At 42.1% G+C, this 27589-nt stretch overlaps 1 protein-coding gene across 2 annotated transcripts in view; it reads right to left on the reverse strand.

Moving 5' to 3' along the window:
* DIS3L2 (DIS3 like 3'-5' exoribonuclease 2) overlaps positions 1 to 27589 on the reverse strand; it is a 268095-nt gene that overhangs the window by 234065 nt on the left and 6441 nt on the right. The window lies entirely within an intron of this gene.

Genomic DNA, 27589 nt, shown 5'->3' on the forward strand with positions numbered 1-27589 from the left:
CCAAAAGGATGTAATTTTTCTTTAAAATGAAATTAATGTAACTCAGAAGAGACAGAGACGAAAGGTAATGGGCCATTTAGTGATACATGAAGTGATTCAGAGAGAAAGTCAAAAAGTGCAAGAAAGGAGAGATCAGATGGTCTCACATCACGGATTTTCAACCTTTCTCATCTCACGGCACATAAAAAATAATCATTAAAATTCTGTGACACACCAAAAAATATATTTTTTGTCAATCTGAGAAAAAAAGAATAGATACAATTTTGATTCATTCACACCAGACAGCTACTGTTGTATTAGCTGTTGTCATTTTCTTTTTTTTTTTTTTTTTTGACAATCAAAGAGAAAACAGGGCAGTGCCCCTGACTAAACAATCAGGTATTTCATGTTTTAAACATTCTTGTGTCATACTGTGCCATACGATAAACAACAAGGAAGTGGAAAAGGCACACAGAGGATCCAGACAGTCTGGTGGTCTAGTTCAGAAATGCATTCATCCACTCATTCATTCAACAAATGCTTCTGCAAGGTACTGTACTAGGCACAATGAGCGAGACAAGAGTTGATTTCTAAAAATCATATCGAACTAACAATGAATACACATTGGGAAGTGAGAGCAGTAATTTTTTAAGCAGGGGTAAACGTGCATATGATGGGAGAGAAAGGGTATCTCCAGCTCAAGAAATCCAAGAAAGCTTCAGGAAAAATGTTAAGAACTGAGAATGTGAGAAAACCATACCGCTGGCAAAAGGAAACAAAAAAAGACACACAAACAGAAAAACACAGGCAGGTTCTTGCAACATTCATTCCATTTGGTTAATTCCATTTGGATAGAGTCCAGCCTATACAAGGAAAGCAGGGGCTAGAAAAGTAAAACAATGTGGAAGGTCTGGGGAACCAGCCCATCTTTTCAAAGGCAACAGGGAATTTCTGAAGCAGGAGTGAGCAGAAGAGAAGAACAGATCAGAGCATTGTCTCGGGAAAAATTAACCTGTTCAGGATTCAGAGTCTTCCATAGTTCAGAAAAACTAGCAGCAACTGCACCTTAGGAGAGAACTAGAATAGACGGGGCAAAAGGCCTGACCTAGTTATCAGGCAGAGGCAGAAGTGAAGAGGCCCCTCATAAGACAGGACAAAGGGGCACCGTTTTGCAACCAGGCAAACCTGGAGGAGAGCAAGAAGTGGCAATTGTGTGAGATTTCAAAGGGCAAGACTGGGGAATGATAACATCACTATGTTAGTGAAAATGATGAATTCTTTGTGGGGTATTATATACCTCCATATAGAAATACATACCTTTATATATGCCTCTATACATGGAAATACATACCTCCGCCTATTCCTCTACACCAAATAACGGGATACAAGAGCATAGCTTAGAGATCAATTAGCCAGCCATTTACAGAAAGAATGTACCCCAAAGTTTTCTAGAATGGATGAGATGGTCAAGAAAGAGTAAACTGATACAGAAGGTCTAGGACAAAATCTGAGTTAGGGCAACTTTTAGGAAATGCAAAGAGGAAGAAGTAGAAAATATAACCAAAAAGCTAATAAAAATATAGAGCAATAACCAACAAAGCCAGATGTTTTAAAAAAAAAAATGGCGGGGGAGAGGGGAATAACTTCCAAAGACAGGTGCATGATCAGGGTTTGCACCCACTACTAAATAAGAATACAAATAGTGGCAAACTTGGGTGGGGCAAAGTTTGGGGCAAGCTGCAGGCAGGAAAAAGATAATCCAGAACAAGAGCCAGAACTGAAATAGGAGCACTTGTATCAAGTCCTGATGTAGGCAGGAGTTACTGCCACTTAAGTGAGAAGGAGGTACAGAAATCTCGACTTAAATGCCCCTGGGATGGCAGCATCTGTAACTTTCCTTCACAGCAAATATTCCAGCCGATGTAACTTGGAGCTGACTTGTCTCTCTAGCTCAGGAAGACAAGGAATGTTTAGCTGCATTCACCATTATAACCCCACTGGCTCCCACAGTACCTAGGAGATAAGAGGTACCTAATTTCCACTCCTTAAATAATGAGTTTGTTTTCATAAACAAACAGTGAGAGCACCAAGAAAAGCAGGGTCATTCGGGGAAACCATAGTAAAAACAAGTCAGCAAAGAATGGGAGAAAAAAAACCCATAAGACCCAGGAAACAAAGCTGGCAGGGATAAGCCAGACAGACAGCTGGTCAGGGAGTCAAAGCTTGCCTTTGGGTATCAAAGTACTGGAAGAAGCTGGAAAGATCCCAAGGATATATGACGCCAAGCAGACGAGCAAATAAGCAGCCTCCCCTTCTTAGCAACACCGTCTTAAGGGCCCTTCACCCTGGAGAGATCCTGGCACTCCTTCCTGACACACTGAAAGCACAAGCTACTTTCTAGTCCACACCAACTTCCAGAATGGGGGCCCCTGGTACACTGCCCAACTGCCCACTGGCTACCACCGAGGGTGTTTTACCATGGAAATAGCTGTGCATTCTGAAGAGCTGGGCTGGGGTCAGGAGGGACAGGCAGTAACAGTAATAGAATGAGGAGGAAAGCCCCAACTTGAAAGAGAGTAAATCTGAAGAAAGCACCTGCGTGAAAGAAATGGTGTCTTGAGACCCTTTATATTCCCCAAACCTAGCACAATGCAGAGCAGGTGAACACAGAACTTAAATAAATGAAGCCAGTCTGGGACAAAAACCACCAGGTTACAACTAATATAGCTAATGAGAAAGATGAGTAGCAGGGCCAGGACCAGGACCAGGGTGAGGCAAGCAATGCACCAAGGTGCAAATTTTATAAATCAAAGCCATGCACGCGCCAACCCCACAGCCTGCAGGACTCCAAGAGCGAGCGCCCCACACAAGGTGTGTGCCGTAGGCATCTCACTTGCCTTACCCTATAGTCTCGGCCCTGGTGAGTAGCAAGAGCAGATGAAATTTCTCCACCTGGCCGGTGAAGGAGACTCAAGGAGATAAATTCAAAAGAAAACTTTAAAGAGTGAAAAGGCTGAGCCTACTCAGAAGCTAGGAAGGGGCCCAGGGAAAGCAAGAGATGATAAAAACCAGTGAAAAAGGGCATAGTTGATAGACCAAAAAAAAAAGAGAGAGAGAGAGAGATGGAATTAAAATGAATCTCACTGAAATTAAGGAAATAAACAATTTACATTAGGAATCAATGGGAAAGACATGAAATAGTCAACAAGTAATGTTTAAACACTACTTAACACCATTTTTTAAAATTGCCAATAGATCCCTACTTCATAACATTCCGAAATAAAATTCAGTGTGAATAAAATTTAAATGTTTAAACCTGAGACAAGGAGACAGCGAGAGAGAGAAGGCAGGGGAGGGACGCCCAGACGGCTGGATGAGGAGTCGGACAAGTATTACCCCCAACAGTAAGGGTGGGCAAAATTACCAAACCCGGCCATTGAAGGGTCTGGATGTTGTCCAAAGACATACAACAAACGGAGAAGTGTTCATTCAAGAAAATCTACCGAGTCTCCATGAGATTAGTGGAAACGTGCGGTGGTTTAGGCCGGGGCTCCCGCCACCCCACATCCGTTCTCAGTTCCTTGATGTGCAAAGTCCTCACAGGACAGGACAAACTGTGAAGACCGGCAGCTCCACTGCCACAAGGAGTTAAATTTGCCAGGATCAGAACCAGAAGAATTCCATGCTCAGGGGCATTTCAAAAACAATAGTGATTCAAAGGGCAAAAAAGTCAGGCAAGGCCAACACTGCAGCTAGCACGGCAAGGCACTAGTTACGGCAGGCAGACCTACCAGGAGTTCAACCCGGGAGAGGCAGGGACTGAGGCGGCCCAGGTGGCCTTGATAAGGATCTCCTTTTTCCTGCTTTGCGACCACCCCAGACTCCACACCAGACTGTAACACACAGGAGAGAAAGGACAGGGCCCTGGAGGGCTCCTCATCCCTGGATGAGTGTGAGCCTTGCAAATACAAGAAGCCGGGGCAGACCCATAGCCCCTGACTGTGGACTGCATTCCCCAACTCTCACAAGAACCGCTGACAGAGGGTGGGGGCCTCACTGTTCCCAGGCGTTTAAACACAACATCTGACCAATCAGGCTGATCACTAGGATACACTGGTCCCAGGGCAACTACTAGAAAGTCAGGCTTAAAATAAAAACAAGAGCCTGGCCCACTGGCCCAGTTGGTTGGGGCATCATCCCAAGCACCATCAGGTTGCAGGACACATACCTAGGTTGCGGGTCCAGAGTCAGGGCACATGTGGCAGGCAACTCATTGATGTTTCTCTCTCACACAGATGTTTCTCTCTCCCGACCTCTGTCTCTTAAAATCAATGTTAAAAAATATCCTCGGGTGAGGATAAATAAGTTAATGAATGAAATAAAAACAAGGAAGGAAGAATTGAGCAAAGACCTCAGCAGCCACACCCTGCAGGAAAGAAAACAGCCTCCATAGAGTTAGTCCAGGCAGGTCACCAAGCAAAGGAAAAGAGCGACCACCTCTCACTCTGGGGGAAAATGAATGAGAATGCAGAATATATTACCAAAATTGACCAGGTTTCAACAAAAAATTACAATATATGCAAAAATTTAAAAGTATGGCCCATATTATGGGGTAGGCAGTTTCAACAGAATTGTCTCTGGGGAGCCTAGATTTTGGACTTACACAACAAAGACTTCAAAGCAGGTGTCATAAATATGACCAAAGAACTAAAAGAAGACATCTTTAAAGTATGATGACAATGACTCATCAAGTAGAAAAGGTAGGAATTATAAAAGAACAAATAGAAACTCAAATTGAAAGGCAGAATAACAATGAAAAATTCACTAGAGAGTGGGTTCGGCAGCAGATTTGTCCTGGTAGAAGAATCAATAAACCTGAAAAAAAAAAAAGATTAAGAAAACAAGAGAGATAAAAATAATTTTTTAACCCAAATTCAGGACTTGTAATAAAGACTCTGGCTCTAATTTTAGATGTTTTAAGCCTCACTTCCCCCTTCAGCTTTGACCCAGCTAGATAAGTTGGTAAGAAAAGTCCACTGTGTCCCCACTTAGGGCCCTAGAGGGAAATTCAAATTTTGCAAATCCTCAGCTTGCACAGGGAAATTTCACTCTAGTCCCCTAGCCATTATAAAGGCCTAGCCCACTCCTTCTGCCTGGCCCAAACCGGGGCAGACAGGCTTGTACTCACACTACTCTCTCCAAGAGTCTCTTGGATGAGTATTAAAATTTCTTAGTGTATGGAGTACAATCAGCATAAACATCCTACTAATTGGGAAGCGGTGCATCCCACTTCCACAGGATGACCACAGGACAGGAATGAAAGAGGGGGCATTTCTACCAATTTATAGAAATGAAAAGAATTACAAGGGAATATAATGAACAACTTCATCCCCCTAGACAACTTTGATGAAATGTACAAATTTCTAGAAAGATACAAATTACTGAAGCTGCTTAAGAAGAACAGAAAATTTAAATACACACATAACAAGAAATGAAATTAGTCATTTAAAATCTTCCAATAAAGAAAAACCCAGATAGCTTCACTAGTGAATTCTACCAAACATTAAAAGATTAATAATACTTATCCTATACAAACTCTTCCGGAAAACAGGGGAAATATTCCCCAACTCACTCTATGAGAATTAAGTATCCCCACTGATACCAAAGGCAAAAAGGGCACAAGAAAAAAAAAGTTTTAAACATAGTTTTAAATTTCTTCTTGGGTCAGTTTTGTTCATTTGCATTTTTCTAGGAATTTATGAATTTCATCTAAAGTTTCCGTTGGGGTGGGGGGAGGTGCAGGATGTTGTTCAAAATGTCCTTGTGATTTTCTTAATACCTGTAACAGTGCTGTCCTTTCTGAAGTGATGGAAATTTTCAGTATCTGAAATGATGGAAATTTTCGAAATCCGCATTGTCCAACATGGTAGCCACACGCCATTACGCGTCTCTGAGCATTTTAAAGAGTGACTAGTATAACTGAAAAACTGTCCTGTCTAAAATATTTGTACTTCATCTTTATCTTGTAGGATATTTTCACAGGGCTTAGAATTCTGGGGGTTTCTTATTTTCTCTCAGTTATCTGAAGATAGCAGTGCATTGTCTTCGAGCCGCCACTGTTTCTGTTGAGAAGTCTGTCTATTTGATTTTTGGTCTAACAGCTGATTCTTTGAAAGTATGCTATTCTCTCGCCCCATTTCTGGCAGCTTTGGTATTTTTCTCATTTCTTTTCTACAGGTTTACTAAAATAATCCAAGGTATAGATTTCTTCTTACCCAGCTTGGTGTTCGTAAGGTATCTTGAATCTACTCCTTGATAACTTTCACTAGTTATGAAAACTACCAGCCAGTCTCTTCCAGTATTACCTCTGCCCCACTCTCTTGTCTCAACCCTTCATCCAGGACTCCAGTTATACACGTTTGACCTTTTCAGTGTCTCTGTGTCTCCCTCCATCTCTTTGGTGATTTTTTCCACTTCACTAATTCTCTCTTCAGCTCTATATAATCTTCTGTTGAACACATTCAATAATGTTCTAGTTGCAGTTACTAGGTTTTCAAGTCTAGATTTTCCATTTTGTTTTTTGGAAAGTTTCTATTTCGCTACTGAAAATAGTGAATCTTCTCTTTTTTTTCTCTTTGAACAGGGTAAGCACAGCTATATTAAAGTTGACTCCTAAAAGCTACAATATCAGAGGCCCTTAAGGATCTAACAGTATCCTCCATTGCTTTTATTTTATTTTGTTCATGTCATGCCTGATGCCTGATTTTCTTAATTACAAGATGGACATTATATTGTAAAATGTTTGTAGAAATTATTTGAAGCCTAGTATAATGTTATCATCTTCCAAACAGGATTTACATTTGCTTTTTGCCAAGCACCTGAGACAAATACAATAAATTAACCTCAACCTCTTTTCAGAGTTTAAATGCATTCAAAGGCCCTCTGAGGGACTGTCTGCATCGAATTCACTCTTACCTGTCAGTGGTAGCCCTTCAGGATCCCAATCCTAAATAAGAATTGTTCAGGAGGGCTTTTGAATCAATTACAAGATAGATTATTTATAGTGTGCTTTCTTTTATGTAAGAGAAGAAAAAACAAGAATTACACACACATACATTTGTGCAAAAAAGACACACAGAACAAAAAGTTAGAACTAGTAAGAATAGCGACCTACAGAGGTTAAGTTGAAACAGGACAAAAAGGCGGCAGGTGGAGACTGGGTGAAAGAAGTGGATGCGGAGCGACTTCACAGTCAGAACTGGCATGTTCCGACTTCTAAGACAACATTCATGTTTCACATACTCAGAAAAGTGAAGATAAAATAAAATAAAAATGGAGTACAATACAAATAAAAATGAATGATCCTAACTATATTTAAAATGAAAAATACAATATACTAAAGGGATGGGGGAGAACTAACTCAAATAATTTTTGAACACAATACTTAAACCCTAAGGTTAAAGACCAAAAAAGAAGTGTAAATAAAAATTACATACAAATTAATAGATGAGTTTTTCACAGAGGCATGCATTAGCAATTCTAAAACTGCTTTCTGTATATGCTAGGATTCAACAAATAAGGAAGTAGACTGCAGATAACAGGAGTCAAGTTTGTCACTGCGAGAAGGAAATTACAAACAGAGAAAGTGGAAAGACTAGAATAAATTTGTGGTATTGAAATGGAATTAGAGATACCACTATCCCTCAATGGTTTATAATACATGGAGATATATAGACATAGAAATACAGATGTAACTATGTATATATATACATACACACACAAAGGTATGCAAGTATATGCATCTATTCTTATATCCTCTAGCTCTGCTTGCTAAGAGGGTCTATAATTAACAATATCCCAGTAGCAATGAACACATCTAGTACCCAGGTCTCAGTTTCTAAATACCATTCACCGCAAAAGGAATCCAGGGTGCCTCAGAAAAAATTGTCAGTTCTGAGACTGGCTTAACAAAAGTACAATGTGAGCCTAGAAGGGGGTTGGCAAACTACAGCCCACGGGCCAAATCCAGACAGCAACCTTTCTTTATAAATAAAGTGTTATTGGAATACAGCCATGCTCATTCATTTACAAATTATCTATGGCTGCATTCCTGCTGCAAGGGTGGAGTTAAGTAGTTGCAACAGAGGCTGTATGTTTCACAAAGCCAAAAATATTTACTATCTGGCCACTTACAGAAAAAGTTTGCCAAGCCCTGGGCCTAGAATATATTGTTGTTCCAAAAAGTAAGGAAACACTCAAAAAAAGAATGGGGACATGTCAAAAGTTCACAGGAGCCAATCTGAGGTTTAAATTTTTCAATGACAGCTTATATGTTACCCATTAAATAAGAATCCATGAGTTCATACTGAGAGAGAGAGAGAGAGAGAGATGAAAGGAAGGAAGGAAGGAAGGAAGGAAGGAAGGAAGGAAGGAAGGAAGGGGGGGAGCTCTTCCTTATATCAGAATCCCAACTAATAACTGTATAAAAATTATGGAATCAGAAAATTATCATTGATAATCATCATCATAATTAACTCAGATTCATCAATGGATGCTTAAAACTAGTGGGTAAAAGTTTTGAGGAATGACAAAATATTAGTCTCAAAATAGCTTCAAAGATACTTATGAAATACAAAGAGAAAAAGCATCTCTCGACAGTAGAGCAATCTGGCAGACCACCTTAACCCACCAATCAAAGGAGACAACTGTAGCAAAACAAGTCAACATCACACGCCTCCTGATATTATGAAAACCGTGTCACTTATGAAACATGAATTAAACCTGCTACAAAATAACTGGCCTATAATCTTTAAAAATGTTAAATTCATGAAAGCCAAAACTGTTCCAGATTAAAGGTGACTGATGACACATGACAATTCTATGTTACTTGTGATCCAGGATTTTCTTTTCATATAAAGGACATGACTGAGAAACTTAAGACATTTGAATAGGACCTCTATATTACATCAATGGCATTACATCAATGTTCATTTCCTGATTTCTGTAGGTCTGAAATTATGTTTCCAAGAAGAATCCAAGTCTTTAATTATAAAATTGTATCTGTTTACTGAGATACTTTTCTCATGCTAAAGAACATTTCCAACAATTGACAATATAACAATTAAAAACAACCTCATAAAAGGGAGTACAAATGATGTACTAAAAAAAAAAAAAAAGAAAAAAGAAAAGAAGTTCAAATAGCCAGTTAAAGGACATGTGGGCTACAAAACCATTTCATCCTGTTTCATATGGGCCAAAACAGATTTATTAGCTGCAAGCTCAAATAAAGTGATCTCAAATGAGAGTTATGTCAGTAAAAATACTGCCTCTCAACAGGTCAGAAGTGACTTTACTCACATTTTACAAAATATTTTGAGGATTTAAAAGATTAAATGTCCTGAAAGGGACAACAATCCAGCACTTTTTGCAAACACAGCTGTTGGTTAAAGCTCTTGAGAAAAGAAAAGTTCTGGAATGGGAATCAGTTGTAGGAAGAGATAATGTTATAAAATATTAAGAAAATTTTGGAATCTTTTCTTATTATTCTCTCTAATAGCTGACTTGTTCCTAAACATAGGCTTCACTGCTACATGCTAGGACCTTTTCAGGCCCTAAGCAAAGACCAGGGAGCACAACGCGACCTACGAAGTCCCTACTCTCATGGTACTGGCGGTCAAGAGGGTGGAGAACACAAGTAAACAGACAAAACAGGGAAACAGACTGATGAGATCATGACAAATGGACTGGGGAAAGAGGATACTACTTTAGCTTTGGTCATTAGAAAAAGCCTCTATTGAGGAAAAAATACTGTGGCCAAGATCCAAATAACAAGAAGTCCACTTGAAGGTCTCGGGGTAGAGCCTTCTGGGCAGAGGGCATGACAAGCACAAAAATCAACAAAGGAGAAACAGTCTCAGGGTGTTCAAAGAAATTTAAGGGGAAAAAAGGCCTCAGTAATACTCTCAGCACAGTACGTGACACCACAGAACTGTCACTTTTGTATCAGGTACGGTAACGGCATTAGGACGGGATAGCAATTTTCACATTGCATAGCATGTATATGTACGTGGAAGTACAATAAATGGTGTCAGTGGTTTCTTTAAAATATTTCAGCACAGGAAAGAGAAATAAAAATGGGATGAATGAGGCAAATGTGCAGAAATTCCTGAATTTGGGAAATAGGTCAATGGGTGGTGATGAGCTATTCTCTCTAGCTTTTGTATATTTGAAACTTTTCATAATAATTTTTAGAAACTCCACAGAGCAGAAACGTCATGTTAAATCTGGAAGGTATTCCTCATAGCTTCTTTCTCTTACTGTCACATCCCAGCTCAGCTCTTACTGCCTCAGTCCCCTGATACCTCATTTGAGGAGATAAATAAAATTTTAAGGATAGGAACATACTGGATAGGCCCTAAACTCTGACTGAGACCGGCTTCTGTGACAGACAGAGCCCACCTACCAAAGGCAGGGGCCCAGAAAGAATTAAAATAAGAGAATATAAAATAAACAGCCACCTACTGATAAACAAGCCATGCTTTCTGAGAAAAAGGGGAATTGCCTGGACTAAGAACCATCTTCCCAGAGATTTAAAAACCCAACAGGCTTTCTCGTCCTCCTCACCACGGAGACTTCTCAGGCGAGAATCCCAGCCCGAGAAGTCCCGCTGTGGGCTTTCAGCCGTGCACTCCCCTGCCCTTGCCGTAGCCCTTGACGCCGCTGAGCACCCCCCTCTCCTTGAGCCTCTCTACTTGCTTGGCAGACCTGACAGCAGAGCAAAAAATGACCATACTTCCTTTTAAGGACAAATGTCACATCCACAGCCCCTCCTGAGAGACAGCAAGCAACTTCTGACCCAGGTGACAAGTTCTGAAGGGACGAGGAGTAGGTCCCCAACCCAACAATCTGTGATCTACAGAGCAGTGTGTCAGAAAATTGTATTTCTGATAATTTAATGGAGTCAATATTCTGAAAAACTTTCTGATACCAAATCACTACAACTGCTAAACGAAATATTACCAACTTCTTGAGAGCATGGCGGAGCTCTCAAAAGAGAAAAGAAAATCCCCCAAATCGAGCGAGAGCCAGAAACCAGAATACGTGGAAGCTGAAGCCGCAGGGATCCTGACATCTTGGTGTCAGTGCCAACAGGCTTATGGGCTCAAGGTGCAGCGGGACAAGGAATAAGCCTCTGACCGCAGGAGATGTGGAGAGGCAGATTTTTCCTTCTGGAAAAAATCAAGACCCGTAAAGAGCAACCAACTCAGTGAAAAGGTGGGCTCGAAAAAAATGCACCTGCTGGTGAAGAAGACAATCAAGAAACATGTCTGTTTCGGCCCAGGCTGCAGCTGGGAGCACAGGAGATGTGCCCTGAAGATCCATAACCCCGCTCGCGCTGGTGCAGCACGGCCAGGCTAACCCCGGGCTCTCACACTAGCGTCAAGTGATCCCCGGTGGGCAGGCCCCGGTGCCGGCTGACTGAAACCTCCTCCTCTCGGAGCTCTCCGCTCTCCCGTTCGGGACACTCCCGCAGCCCAAGGCCTGAGAACTGCTCACAAAACTCGCGAGGAAGAAACCAGTCATGGCTGAAAGTCAGAAAAAACAGCATAGTGTGCTGCAAAACAACTTCAGGTCATAGAAACGATAAACAGTATTTTAAAACTATAATGTATATAAAGAAAAAAGAAAAAAGTGAAATGGGCTTACTAAAAGACAAGTATTTAAAGAATTAAACAGAAGTTTAAGAAGTAAAAAGTAACTAATGTTGGTGTGTACCTTTATATGTAAATTATGTTAGATGATTAAAAGGAAAAGTATTATATTGTCTGATATTCTCCATTTATGTAAAGGAGACACTTAAGACAACTAAATATAAAGTATGAAGATAAAGGGGCCTAAAAGGTGATGAGGTTCCTACATTTCACTTTAAGTGGTAAAATACTGATGCTAGTAGACTATGGCAAAAGAAAAATATCAATTCTCCCCAAACTGATCTTTAAATTTAATATAACTCTTAACAGAATCCCCAGATTTCTTGTAGATACAGATAAGCTTATCTTAAAATTTATATGTAAATGCAAAGGAACTAAAATAACTAAAGTAATAAAAAAAAGAATAGAGTCGGAGAAAGCAGACTGCCTGATTTTAAGCTATTTATCAGTATAAATCAAGACAACATAGTATTTTCAGCAGGACAGACACACAGACTGATGGAACAACACAGAGGATAAAACATTCCCATATAAATATGCCCAACTGATTTTTGAGGGGTGCGCAAAAGCAATTCAAGGGGGGAGAAAGAGCCTTTCAACAAATGATGCCAAAACAATTGGACATCAAAAGACAAGAAAAATAAACCTTGACCTAAACCTTGCTTCTTACATATAAATTAACTCCAAATAGATAGTAGGTCAAATATAAAACTCTAAAACTTATAGGAGAGAGAACGTAAGAGAACAACCTTATGACCTAGGCTTCGGTAAAGAGTTCTTAGACATGACACCAAAAGCATCATCCATAAAGAAAAAACAGATAAATTATTTTTCTTTTCATTTCTAGGACCTGGTCATTGACAGAGCTGAATAACAATTTAAGAAAATTTTATTCAACTGTTCAACATTAGAGCTCTTCTTAAAAGACCAAAAAGAGTAGTTCGAACCTGAGTTCTCTGTTTTACTCTTAAGTACTAAAGTGGAAAAGAGGGACTTACATCTAATTATTTCATTTTAATGGCATTGGCTTAACACCATTTACCTACAACTTATCGTTTCAAGATCTTTGTGAAAATCTCCAGGGAATCCCATTTAGGAGTTTTCAGGGTTAACTCTGGGACTGCTGACGGCAGTTCAGAGTCACCGGAAAAGGAAAGGGCCGACTCCCCGCACTAGAGCCGGCCGCCGCCCTGGCACCCTGAACTCCGGCTGAGGCTCCTCTAGGGTGTGAAGGAGTACAACGCTTTGTGGGACTTGGGTTTATAGAGGTTTTTACTCTAAGCTTAAAACCATTATACTAGCAAATGTAATTAAGAGTCTTAGATGATGAAATATTTTATTCACTTCTGCAATCCCAACACCTAGCAAAGTGCTCGCTAAATAACAGCTCAATAAAGTTTGTAAAAAAAAAAATCCCACCATTTCCCAAGGGAAAATGAGGTACTGAATTTAAGAGAAATAATGAAGCATTGAAATTTTGTCACCTCAACCCATCCACCACCATCCCATCATTTTCACTCTTAAGCACTACCCAACACGTGAGTCTCTCCGTCACTGTTCTGCTAGTGCCGGTCCACACTGACTCTGCCCTAAACTAACAGCTAACAACTTCTCCTGCTTCAAACCCATCCTCCTTCATACCTAGCACTCGAGAATGTACAAGGATTTTAATATAACTTGTGGCCCAACATTTGGGCATTTTGCAGTTTAAACTCTAAAGCTGGATATAAAGCATGACTGTGCTCTTTTGAGGTCCTAAACAGCCTGCAGGGTAAACAGCCCCCCCCCCCACCCCAAGTCAGCTGCGGGCTGTGCAGTAAGCCATGCCCTCTGTACTGGAACTCAACCTAAACACGTTCTGTGGGTCTGAATGGGAACTAGGACATTGATAAAGGCTTAATCATAGGTTACCCATTGTTTTTACTGAGACCCACTCCTCCATTCTTTTAAGATTTTATTTATTAATTTTTAGAGAGAGGGGAAGGGAAGGAGAGAGAGAGAGGGAGAGAAACATCAATCAGTTCCCTTTTGCATGCACCCTGACTGGGGACCGAACCCGCAACCCAGGCATGTGCCCTGACCAGGAGTCGAACCTGGAGACCTTCGGCTTTGCAGGATGACGCCCAGCCAACTGAGCCACACCAGTCAGGGTGCTCCTCCATTCTTTTAATATTTCTGTTAAAAGTGTATTTTGTAAAACAGGAATTGTTGACTAATATGTAACCCAGAGATAAACAGCACATTTGTGTAAGCGTTCCGAGAACTAACTTCAAAGGCAGCTGACTACAGCAACGGGACATTCCAGCTTCAGGACACTTGCGGACTTTCAGCCATAAAAACCAGACGTCGGCTTGAGCAGTTTTGAGATAATCGTCAGGATAGACCATGCTGACTTACCCATAGAGAACTTTCAACCCCCCACCCTCGACTTCCTCGTTCCCCTTTCCCCCGGTCAAGGCCCTGCCGGCACTGGGAGGTTGAGAGGGTCCCTAGGACAGGAGCCCGCCCTCTTCTCAGGCCGCCTGCACTGAACCGCCTTCCTTAGGCCAGCACTGTCTCCCGAGCACCGGCATTCGCAGCAGCAGGCAGCTGAATCTGAGCTCAGGGTCACCACCATTGAAAGGTCAGTTGCCCCCAGAAAACGAATGATGTAAGTTTATTATTTCCTTAGTGTCCAAATCTGTAGATAATTTTTATAAGAATGTGGAAGTCAAACTGATGACATCGCCAGGAAGCAAGATCTCCAATGCTCCAGAGGACAGGGTAAAGCAAGGCAGGGACTGAATCAGAGATGGCTGGTTACAAGACTATGCGCACTCTTGAGGGTGGATACGCTTCCTAGGGGTCTGAAGAAGAGGACTTTCAAAGACGTGTTACCCTAGATGCACAGAAACAATGGGCAAAGCTTGTTTAACGCACAGATAAACCTTTACTAAAGAAGTTACAGGCCTGAGGTGTGGCTATTCACCATGACCTGCCCAGTTAGGAATGTATGACCAGATCACCCTGTGACGTTATTTTCTATCACTGGCTTGTCAGTTTTATTACAGCATCCCATTTTTGTCCACATTAGCAACCCTTCTCTTTAATAATCAGCTCCTTGCAACATACACGTTTTAAAAATCCTGTTTCCCCCCACGCACACACACCTCAGAGCCTTGTCTCTGGTTCATACCAAAGGCTACGTTCTCTGATTTGGAAATGATATATGAATAAAACTCTCTTTTAATTCCTTCTGGAATTTTTGTTAACAGTGTTGGTGACAAAGGATGGGATTAAAAGCTACCCCCTGATCTCTCTTCCTAGGAGGGAACTCATGCATTCAGGCACCTGCAGAGCCCCTTGAGCTCGAATTGTCTTCCTCTGCCATTGGGAGGCATCTACAGGTTAGTACTCTCCCAGCCTCTCTCTGCCACTCTCAGTAGAGACCTGAGAGCTTCATTCTTAAGGGAGGGGCCCCTCTAAAAGATTTTTCAGGGAGAGATATCTCCATAAGGGATCACAGGAGTTAGACTTACCCAACAAGGTTCTAGGCTATAATCTTTCTCTAGGTCATTCTTAAAGAGGTATCTTCATTTGATGGGTATTAGGAATATATAACCCTTACTCTAAAGCAGCATCTGCCAACCTTCTACCACCAGCACCCCTGCAGGGTACGTGCAAAACATGATGAGACTAAGACGTGCAACTGGCTGGGCCTTTGGACTAAAATCACCCGAATGATGACTTTAAATTAAGCTGGTCCCTCTGGGGGTCTTGCAATATTCCTCAATTAGCTTATTTAACGGCCCAATTAAAACAAGGAGATTTCTGGACCTCCTAAAAGCCACAGGTACTTTGAGATTCCCCAAAGTAGCCAGGAGGCCACCACACAGCCTCCCGGCAGTAGGAGGCTTCAGACGCTAGGGGAGGCCTCTGGTGCGTGTGCCCCTCCTTCCAGCCGGGCTCCCTCACCCCCCACCCCCGCCAGGCCCACTCCTTCCACTACATATTCACCCTCTGCCCCTCCCACCTACCCTTCTTTAGTTGAACTTCCCTTTTTCTCCCCAGAAGTTCCCCCTCCTGATCTCCCATTTCACCGCACTTTCTAAATGCCTGGGAAATCCCAATGGGGGCAATCCAGCCTCTTATACTCCCCGGTCTAAATCAGTATTGTTAATCTTCATAAAGGACTTCCCAGACCCAAAAGCTAATTCTCTTGACTTTAAAAGACATTTTAATCTTACGATAAGTGCTATCAGCCTGGCTCCCTGGATCTTTATCACCTCACCCATATGTTAGCTGGAAATGTTTTAGCTCAAGACTGGATGACACCGGCAGACTGGAGCCATCGCTCACGAGACTGGACCATGGACCAGCTTAGAGCCACGGCTCCAGGAGCCACACAAAGGCAGGCCCACGAGCTGCTTGAGGCAGCCCCCCGACGCTCCAGAGACTGACACGCCAGCAGGCCATCCACAGGCGGACTCGAAAGAAGGATGAGCCAGTGCTTAATTACTTTGACCAGCCTGAAAACATCTTTCAACAAAATTCAGGAATTAAGGAATAAAATGATGAGACCCTTAACTTAAAATTCAATATTTGTAGTAGGTTTTTCTGAAAATATCAGCACCTTAGCTAAACAACATGACCTTAACTTGGCAGATAAATGTCCCCATGAGTTTGCCTTACTGGCAAATAAACTTTCTAAAACCACTGAAAAATACAAGAATAGCAGCAAAAAAAAAAAAAAAAAAGACTTCTAGATTACCAATAAAACAACTGCCACACTAATAGCTCTGTAGCTGCACCAATTTAATACACCAAGTCCACCAAATAATAATAATACCCAGCGCCCACATCCAAAGGCTTGCTGCTTTTGTGAAAGGTCATAGCATTTTAAAAAGGACTGCCACACACACAGACGATGGCTACTGCTCCACGCAGCCAGGGCCCCAGAGCTGCAAGATAGAGCACAAAAATAGGGATGCTCTTGCACGGGTGTCCAACCTTTTGGCACCTCTGGGCCACACATGGGTTACACATTAAATACACTGCAACATGTAATCGCAAAAAAAAAAAAAAAAATCTCGTAACATTTAAAGTAAATTCACAACTTTGTGCTGGGCCGCGTTCATAGCCATCCTGGGCTGCATGCAGCCCATGGGCCTTAGGTTGGATATCGCTGCCGCGGACATTTCCCCTGTTAAAGAATAACCAGTTAGGGGAATTAGATATTAAAACTGGGGACAAACTGCCCCCGCCAGTGTGGCTCAGTTGGTTGGTGCATCATCCACACTGAAAGGCTGTGGGTTTGATTCCTGGTCAGGGCACATACCTAGGCTGCGGGTTCGATCTCAATCCCAGGTCAGGGCATGTACGGGAGGCAACTGATCGAAGTTTCTCTTACATTGATGTTTCTCTTTCTTTCTCTCCCCCCCTCCACTTCCTCCTCCCTTCCTCTCTCCCTAAAAGCAGTGAAAAAAATGTCCTCAGGGGAGGATAAAAAAAAAAATTGGGTACAAATGAGAGCTTTGATAGATACAGGAGCGGCCCTTTAGGTCCTCACTCCTGATGCTCTTTCAATGACCCCTCCTGGAGTCAAGAACATGTACACCCCTGACGGGGTGGCTTGGTTGGCTGGAGTGTCGTGGTTCCCGTATATCAAAAGGTTGAGGGTTCGATCCTGGTCAGGGCACATACCTAGATTGCAGTTCAACCCCCTAGTCGGGGTGCATATGGGAGGCAAACGATCAATGTTTCTTTCCCTCTCACTCTCTACCCACACCCCGCTTCCTCTCATTCTAAAGTCAATAAATACATCCTCAGGTGATGATTAAAAAGAAGAAAAATATGTATGAATGGTAGGGTTAACTAATAACCCTATAACAGTCCCCAAATTTTTACCTGTCCCTTTTCAGATAGGACCCCTCTCTGATACTCATCAATTTTTACTTGTCCCTTCTGCACCAACTCATGTGTTAGGAAAAGATTTTCTAGAAATCTACCAAGCTTGTATTTCCTTTTTCCCCAAAAGGGTGGTGTTATTATAGATTTAACCCCCTCAAATGATAAAGCAAAAATCAGAAAGAGCCATTTCCAAACCTCCACCTATACCTTAATTTTATCAAACAATCCTCACCCCACACTCCAAGATCTGCCTGACTACCTCTGGATACAATTCTTCACAATAAAGAAAATACATTTGGCAAACCCCCCCCCAAATCAAGATTCAAATAGATCCTAATAAACCTTTGCCTAACATTAAACAGTACCCCCTAAATCCTGAGGCGTGGTCAGGAATTCAGCCCATAACAGAGGAATTTTAGCCAGGGACTCACTGGCCCTTGTACTAGTCCCTGTCACATACCCGCACTCCCCAGTCCAGAGGCCTAACCGAGGGGGGTGTCAATCTGACCGAGACCTCTGAGCGAGCCCCAGCAACCGCGCGGCACAGCATAGTCCACCCTGGCACCCTGCAGTTCCTGACCCCCGCACCCTCCTGTCCATGTCCCTTCTGAGACTTGTTCTTCCTCTGCCATAGACCTCAGTATTCCACTTGATTCAGAAAGTCAAGTCATTTGTTTTCACTTGGAAAAATCAACAGTATACCTGGACTGTCTTACCCCAGGGATGTACTGAAAGCCCTACTTCTTTTTCTCAAATTCTTACGGCAGGTCTCACAGATCCTGTACAGTCTATCTACTTCAACATACAGATGACCTGCCTCCATGCTCCCCCTCTGATCAGGCCTAACGGTCTCCACTTGCTACGTACTCTAGCGCTAAAGGGACATACGGTCACTAAAGAGAAGCTTCAATTCTGCCGGCCTTCTGTAAAACTTTTAGGGCAACTTCTTACCCTGGAGATCTGAAACCTTGACCCTTCCCAGAAGTGAGGTATATTAGCTTCCCCAAACCCAAAACTAAATGACGACGTCACGGGTTCTCGGGGCCTGCAGGCCACCACTGCGGTGGGCGACTTACCTTTTCCTCACTCTCCCAACCCTTACATGAGCTCTTGCAAGTCTCTGCTCCAGACCCCCTACAACAGAACGAGGCTAAACAACGTGTCACGACTTTAAAGACCAGCTGGCACAGGCACCAGTGCTGGGACGTCCCCGTTATCACCTTCCTTCTCTCTTCGCTCCTAAGAGGAAAGATGCACCAGGTGTGCTGACTCAGCCCCACAGGTAGGACGCCGCTGCACAGGGCACCGCGGCTGCCAGCTCGGCCCCCCACCCAGGCAGGACCTGCCACCTTGCCTTAAGGCAACAGCCCCCATTTTAACTCCTCCAATCCTGAATATGCAGGCACTCCCCATGTTTCAACTATCAGCTTAAAGTCTTCTATCCTCTGCCACTTTTAATTTCTTGCATCCTAGTCATCCAACCTTTACAGACTTCGGTCACCAGGGCTAAAACTTCTATCGATCTTTGGTCTCCTTTCTCTCCACCATAGGACAAGAGGGACCCAGAGCAGGGAGCCCACGCCTCTCTGGCAACAACACTGGGACGGAACCCGGATTCTTCAACAATACCGTATTTTGTAAAGATCGATGGAAAGGGGGAAATTAGAACTTCTAAGACCTTTAATATCATAATTTCTGGCCCAACATTTGGATATTTTGTAGTTTAAACTCTAAAGCTACATACAAGGCATGACTTCGCTCTTTTGAGTTTCCAACCGCCTGCAGGGTAAATGGCCTCCCTGCCCTGACCGCGCTGCCTGATAAGCCGCACCCCTGCGCGGCTGCAAGCAGCACCCCCGGACTGGGACTGCTCTTCCAAAAGCCTTTGTTCTGTGAGCCAGGACCAAAACCAGGACGCTGATAAAATCCTTAATCACGTTACCCATTTTCCGTACCACTGAAAATTCAGCTGCCCGCCAATCCGAAAATGAAAGACACAAGTTTATAACCGAGCAAGCCTCCTCTAATGATCATCTCCTCGCAACTCAAGCCTTTCACAAACCCTGCTGCCCAGCCCCGCTCGGAGCACGTCTTACTGAGGGCCACATCCTCCGGTTTGCAAATCGTATGGGCATAAAACTCTTCATTCCTTCTGGAACTTTTGTTAATACCCTAAGCCCACCGCCAGTTGCCCTTCCTAACGTGTAGCTCTGCCTTCGTCATCGCCCTGCGTAAATCTCATGCCGCCGCCTCAACACGTCCCTCAGCACCTGCTGACGTTACGTGCTGCTTTCGTGTCACCTCACACATTCTTTCATGTCTTATTATTTTGACTGAACAATTCACTTGTTGACTCATGTAACAAAAATGTATTGAGCTCCTACACTGGACCAGGTACAGTGCTTGGCCCAAAGGAATGAAATGGAAAAGAAAAGAAAAAGAGACTCATGAAACTTCCTCTCATGATGCTTACGGTCTATTCACAACTGGTTGATCTGTATAATCAAACAATTATATAAACTGATGTGTAATTTCAAACTGAAACATCTACCCTGGAGTGGGAGGGCACATGACACACTCACGGAATGTGCTATAGCTGCAGCTTAGCGGACAGAGAGGCGAGCGGGGTGAGATCAGACCGGAGCGGAGGCAGGGGCGACACCGCACTGGAACTTGCAGGGGAGAGTGAGAATTTTGTTTTTTTATCTTATAAACAATGGGGAGGTACTGAGGTATTTCAACCAGGAGAGTGACAAGGTCAGATTTATATGAAGACCTCTCTAGCTTCCGGGAAGAAAATGGGTTGGAGACTGCGGGAAAGAACGAGTGGGGCCCCCAGAGAGGAGGGTATCTGAGCAGACCCTGTAAAATGATGACATTAGATCAAGAAATATTTAGGAACCCAAATCAACACTTGGTGAGGGGCTGGACATTAAGGGAGGGGGAAAGGAAGATCAAGGACAACTTCGAGTGCTCTGGCTTATACAGTTGGGCCGACGATTGTGACATTCTGTGACATTCGCTGGAATAGGATTATTGGATTGGGGCAGACGAGAGCTCATCAGGCCAGTATTGGACATGCTGAATATGAGGCAATTTTGCGACACCAACAGATGATATCAAACAGGCAGCTGGATATACAAGTCTGGAGCTCTGAGAACATCTGGGCTAAGGTCAGGTTTGGGGTCCCAGGAGAGCAAACAGTAATTGAAGTCGTGAACACAGATGAGATCAGCCGAGGGAGAGTGGATGAAGTAAAAAAGAAAAAGAACCTAGGATTGAGACTTGGGGACCCTCAAAGTTCAGTAGCCAGGGGGAAGAAAGTCAAAATGGCCAAGAGGAAGAAGGAATGGCCTCAGAGGGATATACGCACGTAAGAGAAACTTGGGAGCATGCTGTCAAGAAAATCAAGGTTTCAAGAAGGCAGTGGAGAATAAAAGAAGTGAAATAAAAACTTAAGTGTTCATTAGACTTAGCAGCATGGATGTCACGGGGAACGTGGTGTCCGCTGTTTTAGTAAAGCAATGGGAGTAACAACCAAAGAGAAATAAGCTGAGGAATTGATGGGCCGATGAGCAGTCGACTCTTCTGCGATGTCTGGCGATGAAGAAGGAGAGGTGAAATCTAAAGACAGAGCTTCCATTTGTTGCTGTCGCTATTATTTTCATTAAAGGAGAACCTTGAGTGTGTTCAAATACTGGTAAGAAGAGAGCGGGTAGGAAGGCAGGGCCAAGGATGACTGACAGCTTCCATGAGGGGAGGGAGGAGAAGGGCACCTTTTGATGTGTTCTCCCCAAGCTCACACAATTCACTCACCCTCCACTCCAACCTCACACTTAAAATTATACCCATTAAAAAACAGCTCAAATTTGATATCCTCCCTCCTCTGTGGACCTCACTTAATATCTCTAGCTCTTGGGATCCCTTCTCTGCAACCCCATGGTATATCATGTTTTCCACATTTTACCACAAAATCCTTTCTAGCACGTTCCACAGAATACACACTGGGAAATGAATATCCTACTTCCTGTCCAGCTCACGTCCTGCCCCCTCAATACCACCCTTCCTAACCATACCAGAACAAGTACTGCTTCCCACAGAAAGTCCTGACTGTAAATTTCATCATTTAGCATCACAGAGTTAAGATCCTAGACTGCAAGCTCCAGGAATGTGGGGCTTTGCCTGCCTGGTTCACCACTGTATCCCCACTGCCCAGCAGGGAGGGCACCCAGGAAATGTTTACTGAATGAAGTAATTAAAAGTGTGCTCTGTTACTCCTCAGCTGAAAGCTAGGGAAGAGTAAGGACTATGTCTTATGCCTATTTCTACACAGTGCCCTACAAAGTAGACATTGAATATATCTGATAACATGATGATGATTACGGCCTACTTTCACAATGTAATTTAAAAGACAAAATTTGATAATATACCTTGATGAAAAAGAATGAAAAACCTCTGTATGTTTCTTAACTCTAATTTTAAAAAATAGTAATAGTTGTCCTCAAATACTAAAACATTTCCCCATATTCCAAAATTTAAGAAAACCCTTCAAAACAATTGAACTATGTTTCCCCTGCTTATAAAATTATTTTATAAATTCATATAACACTCTAAAATCTGAGTGCTTATTATAAAATTTATCTGAATGCTGGAGTTAAATATTTTCACATCTTAATAATACACAGGAGCACATCAGTAAAGGCAGGAAGTACATTTAGGATATTGTTAGGGCACAGTAAAGGCAGGAAGTACATTAAGGGTATTTTTAGGGTGGACCTAAGTATCATCTCCTGCCTAGTAAAGATGAAATTATCTTAATGTCACTGAAGTATCAGAGTTCTGGTGATAACACAACAAACGCATGTTTTACAGTGAGGCAGCAGACAAAACCAAAACTCAGGGAAGTCTTCCCAAATACAAGCTTGGCTACCAAGTTAAGGCCCCAAAATGCTGAGGTGAAAACTGCTTCATTTTTCAACAAATAACTTCATTTCTAATGTGTACTTTGCATAGGATTTATTTTAAATTCAACCTCATGTTTCCCTCCCATATTTTATTACTACAATTAAAGTCATCTACAGAATTACTAAATTGGAACAAATATGATGACTTGTTATGCTTTAAAGACTTTCATACCAGTTGGTATTTTCAACCCACTGAAATGTGTTCTATCTTCTCTTTTTAGGAAGACCTTGGAGACAAATTCTAGACAAAGCAAGTAAAGGCTCAGGTTAAACAAAAGTATCTTTAGAGACAAGAAGAAATCTCTCTTTATCCAATCGAGGGAAGGAACAGACAGAAACTTGTGCAATATAAAACAATGGGAACTAAATAAAAACTTCAGTTTTTAATGGAAATCAAGAGTCTAAAGAAGCATAGGAAGGCACCCATTGATGTTAGAATTCATGCTCAGCTCCAAATGGCAAAAGAAAGTGTATTTAAAAAAAAAAAAAAAAAAGGTTTGATTTCCATAACATATGTGCAGTCCCACTGAAATATCTCTGCCATGATCAGTGAACTTGGGCGATTACAGGATAAAGTAGTATTCTCTCTTCTGAAGTGATTCAAGGGCTGTACTTCATTCAGCAGCTCTAAAAAAGCCACTGTAGGAGACACTAGACAGCACGACATCCCTTTCATTAACTCTTAGTCCTTGCCATCCAATAATGTCTGTCTGGGATCTTATCACTTTCTTCTTGGAAAAGCATTGCTACACCAGTGCCGATTCTCAGGGCTGTAGCTGAAAACATCTGGAATTTACTTCCTTCAGACTCATTCAGCCCCAAGTAAGGTAAGGCCCGCTAAGGACCACACCCCTGCCTGCGACATGCAGCCCCTATAGTGTCTTGCAGAGTGCTCCCAGGGGAGGCAAGCAAAGTCACGAGAGGTAATACAGTCCCATCAAAGTCACAGAGAAGAATTCTAGCACTATTCAGAGCATCTGGAGGAATGCAGGGCACAAAATTCCAAACAGCTAAATGACTAAGACTAAATCCAGACCACAGAGAGAAATATGGGGAAACCGGAATGATCCCTATGCCAACCTGCCAAGTTTGGATCTGGGCTGTCAGCTGAGTGCCCTGTACTGGGGGACCTGCGAGAAGTCCTACAAAGAACAAACTGATGGCAGCCTTCCTTTCTGTGGCGACATAAATTATGTTCCACATTCACACCTTTCCACATAAGTGAGTTTGAAAGATGGCGAGTCTAGGGTTTGCAGCTTTTTAAAATTCTACATTTCCCAGATAAAAACCTCTACTACCCACCAGGGCATCACCATTGATTTAACAGTTAGTAACTTCAGTTAGATAGTAAGAAATAGGACAACCAACAATTAACCAAAATAGTTCCAAAAATACTGAGATGCAACTAACACCGGCTTGTGGCCTTTCTTCCACTTGCTGCTTCTAAAAGAGAACTCAAAACAGCAACACTGGAATCCCTGCTTCTCGGGGAGACAAAACAAACTGAGGCCCAGAGGCGCCAGGGAAATTTCTAGGCCTCTCTTTCCCTTCCGGAGCCCCAGCTTCTCCACACTGAGTCTGAGCAGGGGAGCAGAGTGTGGGGCACTGGCTCCACCACAAACTTCAGAATCTTAGGGTTATTTTAAAACTTCACGCTGCAAGTGTTCAATCTGTCAGTTATGCTGCAAGTATTCAGTTTGTTGCATATTTAACATCAAACCAATATTCATACAGAGCACTATTCATTAACCAGAATAAAGACACCCAAAGTGATGATTCTCACAGTAACTGTACTCTTGGCAAACCCACATACTTGTCTCCTCTGTTACTTCAAATGGCAGTACCTTGAAAGAAATTTAGAAAGAATGAAGTCTACTTTAATCTCCCTATCTAATTACAAAGAACGACTCCCAGACAGATCAGAAGTCACAAAACCACCTTCTTCCTGGGATAGTGGAGCACTTTCGTTGAGACAATTAACAAAGACTGCTCCAAGCACTGAAGAATGTGCTGGAGAACAACCCTTCCCTGACCTGAGGAACACACAACCTAACAGGGTTTCCTCTAAGTTCTCATTTCCAATTTCCTAAGACAGCCAGCTGTTTGATATGTAAAACTTAATTTCAAATATTACTGGAAAACATTTGCACTGTGATTCCATTTCACAGATTTCAAAAACATGCAAAATTGAACACCTTAAAGATATAAACTGCATGGCTCAAGTATGAAGAAAATACAAAATTTGGGTTACTCTGAAAGGGGAAGAGGTAGGACTAGGAACAGATCATAGAGAACATCAATGGCAATGATAACTTTCCCTTAAACTAGGTGTTTGGGTATATGCCCTGTTATTCTGTATACCTTACACATGTTTTGCATCTATTATTTTGTAACTTCTCAGTATGTAATAAAAGACCACAATTTTAAAACAAACAAGACTGTAGAGAGTACATGTAGAGACATGTAGTCTTTTCATTCTAGATTCAGTCTCTGCCACTGAAAATCTGTTTGGTTCTATCACGTCATCCTAAGTAGTTAGTTACCTGTCAGCAGTTAGCAAAATCCTGGATTCTCACCTTTTCTTCTGAAGTTGCATTAACAAGGACATTCATGGGGGTAGGAAGGGCTTACAGCAAGGAGCAAAGCACTCTTTGATCAAATTTACTGAGAACAATTAGCATTCACTTCAGGGAGCTCCAGCAAAGACAGAACTTGCCAGAACTCAAGAATAAAAAGGTTTGCATAATATACTTAAGAGCATTGCAAGAAGAATGATGTGACTGAACAGGAAGATATTTTTCCATTAATTATTTTTAACTAATCGAAATTCAATAAAACTCTGGGTGAAGCCTCAGCTCCCAATTCTTTGGCGACACAAAGACTGGAGTCCAGTTGAACGCTTGCCTTTTCGGAGCCAATTCTGTACGTGGTGCGCATCTGAGTTCTGGGACGGGACCAACACACTCCTCCCTACCAGCCAGAAGACGAAACATCCCCGAAAACAGGCCTGGGCCCTACCCACAACACCGTCAGCTGAGCACTCCTCTCCTTAGAAGAGCACCAGGTTCCAGCACGGCCCTTAGGCTGAAGCAGGGTTCCGGGCGCCTGAGGAAGCGGGAGGAAGGGGGTGCAGCAGGCCGGCTGCTGGGACAGTCTACAAAGGAGTCAGCATAAGGCGCGCGGAGTTCCTCGGGAGGAATTCGGAGATTTAAGACTTCTTATACAAAAACAATGTAACCACAAGTACAAATAAAGTAAAAGTAAGGATCCTATAGTAAGAAAATGTTAATCAACTGATAAACCTGTGAATTAGTCATGTGCGAGACTGTACCAATGAAAGAGAATTTTAAATGACACCATCCCTGTGGGAGAAGCATGCAGCAGTTGAGGAGACAAGATATGAGATTTGTCCAGAAAGTATCCAGCCGAATGATATTAAAAATAGAGGTATTTATTTGGACTTCATTGATTTGGACTTTATTTATTCTCCCCAAATCAATCTATATGCTCAATACAACCCCAATCAAATTCTCAACCAGACTTTTTGGAAAAGCTTACAAACTGATTCTAAAGTTAACATAGAAATGCAAGGGCTTTGCCCTGGCGGATATGGCTCAGTGGGCTGGGTGCTAGTCTGATAATCCAAAGGTCGCTGGTTTGATTCCCAGTCAGGGAACATGCCTGGGTTGTGGGCCACGTCCCCAGCTGGGGGTATGCGAGAGGCAAGTGATGGATACACTGATGTTTCTCTCTCTTTCATTCTCCTTCCCTCTCCCCTCTCTAAAAGCAAATAAATAAAAGTCTTTAAATCACACAGATCTTAAAGGGAGGGAGGGATTTCAAAAAGCCAGAATCTGGAAAAAGAACAGCAGAGCTGAAAGACTTACACCATTTTACTTCATGTCTTCTTATAAAACTACAGTAATCAAGTCAGTGTAGTATTGGCATCAAGACAGACAAACAGATCAATAATGAAACAGAAAAGAGTCCAGAAATAAAACCACACATAATATAAATAGATTTTTAACCTAAGTACAAGGCAATTTAGTGAAGGAATGGTCTTTTTATCAAATGGTTCAGGAACAACTGTATTCCATATATAAATAAATGAAAGAAATGAAATGTGATCAATATTTTACCCTACACATAAAAATTAACTCAAAGTGGATCACAGATCTAAATGTAAAAACTAAAACTTCTATAATATAGGAGAATATCTTTGTGATATTCAGCAAAGATTTCTTAAATAAAGCAACAAAAACACAATCCATAAAAGAAAAAATTATAAATTGGACTTTATCAAAATTGAGAACTTCTCTCCTCAAAAGATACCATTAAGAGAATGGAAAGAATAGAAAAAAATATTTGCAAATCTTATATCTGAAAAATTACTTTCATCCAAAAATATAAAGAACTTCTAAAACTCAGTAATATTGAAAACACAGAACCCAATTAAAAATTAACAAAAAATGTGAACAGATACTTCACCAAAGAAGCTACATGGACAGCAAATATGTTCATGAAAAGATGCTCTGCATCACCAATTGTTGGAGAAATAAATGCAAATTAAAACCAGAGTCAGGCCCTGGCTGGTGCGGCTCAGTGGATTGAGCACTGGCCTGCAAACCAAAGGGTCACTGGTTCAATTCCCAGTTAGGGCACATGCATGCATCGTGGGTCAGGTCCCAGTTCGGGGTGTATAAGAGGGAACCACACACTGATGTTTCTCTCCCTCTCTCCCTCTCTTTCTCCCTCCTTTCTCCTCTCTCTAAAAATAAATAAAATCTCTAAAACAAAACAGTCAGATACCACTGCCAAATAGAATGTCTGAAATTTAAAAGATTGACCATACCAAGTATTGAGGAACTGGTGGGAATGCAAAACAGTACATCCACTTTGAAAAACTTGGACGGTTTCTTTAGAAGTTATACCTACCATATGATCCAGCCATTCTACTCCTAGGTATTTATGTAACCAAAAGAAATAAAACTATTATGCCCACACGAAGACTGTACACAAGTGTCACAGTAGATTTATTGGTTACCA

Source organism: Pteronotus mesoamericanus, unplaced genomic scaffold (assembly GCF_021234165.1).
Source record: "Pteronotus mesoamericanus isolate MK-2021 breed Mesoamerican mustached bat unplaced genomic scaffold, CSHL_Meso_final contig_1018, whole genome shotgun sequence".
Classification (NCBI taxonomy): Eukaryota; Metazoa; Chordata; class Mammalia; order Chiroptera; family Mormoopidae; genus Pteronotus; species Pteronotus mesoamericanus.